Source organism: Phascolarctos cinereus, unplaced genomic scaffold (assembly GCF_003287225.1).
Source record: "Phascolarctos cinereus isolate Bilbo 61053 unplaced genomic scaffold, phaCin_HiC Scaffold_9;HRSCAF=440, whole genome shotgun sequence".
Lineage (NCBI taxonomy): Eukaryota > Metazoa > Chordata > Mammalia > Diprotodontia > Phascolarctidae > Phascolarctos > Phascolarctos cinereus.
The window spans coordinates 151,298,136-151,304,084 of record NW_027556402.1 but is presented as its reverse complement, the minus strand read 5'-3'; the positions used below and the strand labels follow the sequence as shown (position 1 = coordinate 151,304,084).

Here is a 5,949-nt window from a genome sequence, read left to right as displayed (position 1 = left end):
CTGAGGAAATGGGAGGATGGTTTTGTCCTCTACAGTAATAAGGAAGTTGGGGGTTAGTAGGACAAAAAGTAATATGTTCAGTTTTGGACATAGAATTTAAGATATCAACTGGATATGCAGTTTAAAATGTCAGAAAAGCTATTGGCGATGAGAAACTAGACTAGGTCAGCAGAAGGGTTAGGGCAAGATAGATAGATTTGAAAATATCAACATTTATATGAAAATTAAATCCATGGTAGATTGTAAGACCACCAAGTGAAGTAGTATATAGACTAGGAAACTGAGGTCTAGAGTATTAAAGTTACTTGCCATAGGGAACAGTTAGTTACAGAGCTAAGACTAGAGCTTCCATCTTTTAGCTTCCATTCCAATACTTTTAATCCCAACTAGATTCCTCTCATGCATTATCTTTAGCACAATCTCCAGTTGTATTTAGTGAAGCATAGAAAGGGAGAAAATAGAATTGGAAAAACCTATAGCGTTTGTAAATGCTTATCAAAGTGTTATTTTTTTTTCTATTTATGCTATTATGTTAGGCACTGAAAAAATGAAGTAGGGCATTTCTCTGCAATTTAAAATTTATATCCCCATTACAGTGAATAGCCTATTGGCATGGTGTACTATTTTCTTCCTGAGTCTACCCTGACAAGAAAGTTCAGGAAAGCATTCAATGCAACTTGCTCTGACTGCTCAGGGAAAGAGATGGATTTCAATGATCTCTCTTGTGATATAAGGAAAATATCCATAAAGCAAAGGCAGCATACCTCTTTCTACACCTACAAAGACATTCAGCAATTCTTAAGATATGTCCATAGTAATTAATGGAAGAGGCACTAGCAGCTATGGGGTATTTCAGCTAAATATTGAAGTAGACTAGTGATTTCATGAGAAAGGTGAGAAAAAAGTACATTCGTTCTTTTTTTTTCCTTTAACAGCACTTTGAAAATACTTCACACAGGGGAAATTGGTTCACTCGGATGAGTACCATGAAAATGGATCAACGGCATGTTAGTATTTTAGGACTAAAAAGGTCTTTATAAACCTAATGAGCTGTTTTCTAGCAAAGAACAATTTCCACAAGTTGATTAGGAATGGAGGCTTCCATCCACAGCTAGTTCTCCTTATATAATCAACTCTAAATGTTCTTTCCTATGCCTCAAAATAGCCCATAATGTTCTTCTAATATGGTTTCTACACATTGGGGCACCCAACCTTGTGTTTTTCTGTCACCTGAACCAAGTTAGTACTTTCCCCATTCCCTCTCATCTACGTTAAGGCATTGGGAGTTTGTGTGTTTGTGACTCAGGGGGTGATATTAACTGTGAGAGTGTCCCAATTAGGCTAAAACATACAGATAGCGGGGGGGGGGGGGGGGCGTGGGAAGAGAGCCCTGTACCTCCTTGTAGCAAATTCCTTGAGAAGAAGGAACTGTATATTATACCACTGATGCAAATCAATTACCCTAAAGTGCCTTCCACAGTGCCCTCATCAGCCCAATGGATGTACTTTCCATCTCCATACAGATAACTCATACATCCATAATTCCAGTTACAGTCTCTCCCTAAACTTCAGCCCTCTGTCACTTTCTAATATCTTATTAACACTTCAAACTGGGTGTCCTAGATAGCTCAAACTCATCATGCCTAAAAGAGAACCTGTGTTTTCCTGGAATAACTACCCCTCTTTTTGAACTTAGCTATGTCTGTTAAAGGCACCATCCTTCTAATCTTGCAGATTCATAACTTTGGTGTTGTCCTTTACTCCTCAATATTCCTCACCACATATATCTACTCAGGCAAATCATGTCTTTTTTTTTTTTTTTTTTTTTTTTTTTTTTTTTGCTTTTAGGCAATTGGGGTTAAGTGCCTTGCCCTGGGTCACACAGCTAGGAAGTGTCAAGTGTTTGGTCTGAGGCTGGATTTGAACTCGGGTCCTCCTGACTTCAGGGCCAATGTTATATCCACTGCACCACCTAGCTGCCCCCTAATCATGTCATTTCTAATGCTACAGTGACTCCTGAATCTAACTTTTTTTTAGGGTTAAAAATAACAGTACAACACACAACACAATGGCTTTCCCCAAACTTGAATGAAATACCTTTGGTTTGAAATTTGTGCATGAACCTGGAATTAGTCAGTTTTGATGTGGTTAGCAATTTTGCAATGAGTATTTCCCAATGCTTTAATTTGTTCTCTCACTTCAGAATCTTCACAAACGAGCCCATATGAAGTAGTTCCCAGTAGAAATGTCAGCTTATTAGTTTCCCATTCGCTGTGTCTAGTTGTAACTTATCTTTCAAATTTATGTAGCTCAGACCCTCCTCTAACTGTCATACAATAGATAAAGATTCTTTGGGATAAATGTTTACCTTTTGAAAATTATCCCATAATATAATATTATAAAAAAAATATAAGAAGGGGGTCAAGGTTCCTTGACTATGAATAAAGGTCCATTAACTTAGTAGAAAGACTTTCAAAGGAAGGAGAATGGCTCAGAATATTTCTGTTAAGGAAATATATTTTTATGATTTTGTGATATATATTTATCTTAGCAAAATCCCTTTGTTTTTTATGTTCATGGCCAGGATTGTGGGTGGCTCATCCACCTAGCCTAGTGCACAATATATTGCCATTCTCACCTCCTTCACCTTCAAATGAATATCCACATAATGGGGGAAAACAGTGGAAAGATACCGAGGGATACTTGACTCCTGCTTTTCTGGAAACACGTCTACTATAATTGCCTAACTCAGTGTTATCACCTATAGGGAATTTTACTTTTTTCTGGAGTCGTAAAGATTAGTTGCCAAATATTTTAATATTAGTCCCATTTTCCCCTGTGTTTGTAAACAAGTTGTCCTAGAATAGGGTAGTGTGTGATGCAATCTTTTGATATATTAACTGCAGTTGCTGTTTTCTTGTCCCCATAGCTCAATGCTGCTCCTTTCATGGCTATACAAATAATGTGTTCTAAAATCTATATAGTCTAACTCAATTATTTTAGAAATGAGAAAACTGATACCCATAGAGATTATGTGACATTCTCAAGGTCATATAATTAATGTCACAGAGGTCATTAGAATCCAGGACTTTTGCCCTCTAATCTATAATATTTCAACTGTGTAAGTCACTTTTTTTCTGAAATAAGTTCATGTCATTTTGATATGATGGCATTTTGTTAAAAAGAAGAAACTCATGATCAACTCTTTTGGAAAAATAGCATGTGCATAGGGTTTAAAATTTTCAAAGGTTTTCAAATTAATTCATATATAATGTTTACTGTAACCTTGTGAGGTGAGTCAGAGAGATCATTAGTCTTAACTTACAAATGAGAACCTGGACACAGAAAGGATGAGTGTGCTGGCTATGCCATACAACTAGTGTTAGAGTCAAAAAATTATATGTGTGTATGTATATGTAAAATGTGTATGTGTATATATACTCATATATGTATATATGTATGTATATGTATATGTGTGGCTATATATATACACATGTGTATGTGCGTGCGTATATACATACAGACACACATGTATATGTCAGGTACAATATTCCTCTCCTTAAAAACAGTTCTTCATTGAGAAAAAACCAGTCTCATACACGAGGAATGTTTACATGGGGCTAACAGTGTGGAATAGCTAGAGTTATAACAAGAGTACCAAGCTGTGTCACAGGACCTGAAACTTACTTGATGAGTGACCTTGGCTAAGTCACTTGTCCACTGCGTGAAATGAGCAGAATACAGAAAAAAATAAAACATTTCATACAACACCATTGTAAAAAAAAAAAAGACAAAAATACTCCTGGAAATATTAAAGAACTCTTATAAATATAATGATCAACTTGGAACCCAGAGAACCAATGATGAAATCCTCTGCCCACCTTCTGAATTGTTGGACTCAAGTTGTATAAATATCATGTAGATATGTATTTTTGTGTGTATGTACATATGTATATGTGTGTATAGATATATGTGTGTGTGTGTGTGTGTGTGTGTACACCTTTTTGAAAATGGTCATTGTGGGGATTTGTTTTCCTTGTCTTTGCATGTATGTTACTGGGGGTTTGCTTTTTTTTTAATTTGTAGTTGGTGGGAAGTGAGAATTATGAGGGTCTAGCCACCAAAATGAAATACAAAAACAAAAGAAAAATTAGATTTCTAGAGTATTTAAAAATACAGTGAAGAAAACCAAAGGAAGGAATGGTAACAGATTTGCAAGAAAAGCCTGACCTTGAAAAGAGCACCAGCTCTTGTAGCTTGGGGAGGAACCTCCCCTCCACCCTCTTTATCCACCAGGACCCTCTCTCTGGACTGTGCTGGGGCCTCCACTCCAGGGAACAAAGGCAGTCAGAAGTCAAAGGTCAACTCATGTCCCCTTGATGTGGGGTGAAGCAGCGAGGAAGGCATCAGAGACCTGACTTTCCCTTCCTCCTCACAGGTCCTCCCATCCTCCTGCCCTAGTGGGCCTCTGGCCAGCAGAGCTGTGAGGATAGGCTTCACCAGGAGTGTCTAGGCCACCCCAGCCCGTCCTGCATCATGAAACAAGTGTCTGGAGCACATAATAGACCCTTGTTCTCCCAAAGCAGGTGTTCTGCCCACCCCCATCCTGGTGGAGAGCTCACCACAACTAAGTCCCTCTGCCATGGCACAGCAGCAGAAAGTTGGGACCAAGGCTATAGAGCAAGCTCAGGGCTCAGATCCTTGCTCTCCCACATTTGGCATTTTCCAAACACCCATGAAAACCAGTAGAGAAGACCCTCCAAATCAGCTGGTAAAGCAGCTTAGTGAGGCCTTGGGGCTGAGGCCTCTAAGCCAGAGCACTCCACTGAGCTGGTCCTACCTGTGAAGTTTTCATCCCAGCAGGAAAGGACTTGTCTGTGGATACTCCACTATCCCTTGAACACCGGAAATTGCCAGCCTTCCTGAGACAAACTGAGGTTTCCCAAAAACAGACAAACACTACAGAAGTAATAGAACAGCCTCCAGCACTTTGAATGCCCAGCCAAGACCCTGATAAGTTCTTGAGAGGTTCTCCATGTTCCTCAGGTTCTAGGGCCCCTAGAAGGGAACCTGCTGGCAAGGTCCTAGGAAGAACACCCGTCACCACATTGCAGGATTATAATTCCCCTGGTTCCCTGATGCCTTGGCAGAGTAAATGGTCCACAGTGCAGAGTGAAAATGTGGGAAAAGGGAAAGAAAGAACTATTCTGGGAACTGGACACCCTCTGAAGATCACCAGATGAATCTGGGATCAGGGTCATAACAAAGAGAACCAGCATTGTCCCTTGGTTAAGAGCTAGAACCTAATTCTCTCTCTTCCTGGACTTTGCTGCTTCATTTTATCTTCTCCCTTAATAGCTCAGAGATGGACACATTCATTCTTCTTGCCTCCCCACAAAACAAAGATAATCCACTCTGAAGAAGAAAGCGTGTCTGGTCAACCATTATCTCCCTGCTCTCCTTATGTCTGAGTTCCATATAATTTCCTCATTCCCACTTGTACAGTGTGATTTTAATATATGTATGATTTCCTTTAAAGAAAATGCTTAAAAAGTTCAAAAAAAGGAAAGAAAACCAAAGGAAAACCAGGAGGAAATATAGACAAGTGGGACAGTTTTGAAAGTTAGATGAGTGAAGGTATTATATACTTAAAAGAAATATTGAGATATTAATGGTCTCAGGTGCAGGCCTATTGCTCCATTCTATTTCACATGGTTCTATTTTATATATGCTCATTTTATTTTAGACTAATTAAATTCAAAATGAACAGCTATCTAATAAATACTATGAAAAATTCCATTTATCAGTCCTAAACTTCATTGGTCTCTCATTATCATTTAATACTACTGATTACTCCCCCTTTCTTATGATGTAGTCTCCATTGGTTTCTATGATACCCAACCAGACCACAAAGTAAGAAAGTTATTGTCTTTTGTGACCTTCAGTTGT

The 5,949-nt window shown here is 38.6% G+C and overlaps 1 pseudogene; it reads left to right on the top strand.

Moving 5' to 3' along the window:
- Nucleotides 1–977: 977 nt before the first annotated feature.
- On the top strand, nucleotides 978–5,300 carry LOC110213059 (cell division cycle-associated protein 3 pseudogene; annotated as a pseudogene).
- Nucleotides 5,301–5,949: the final 649 nt, after the last annotated feature.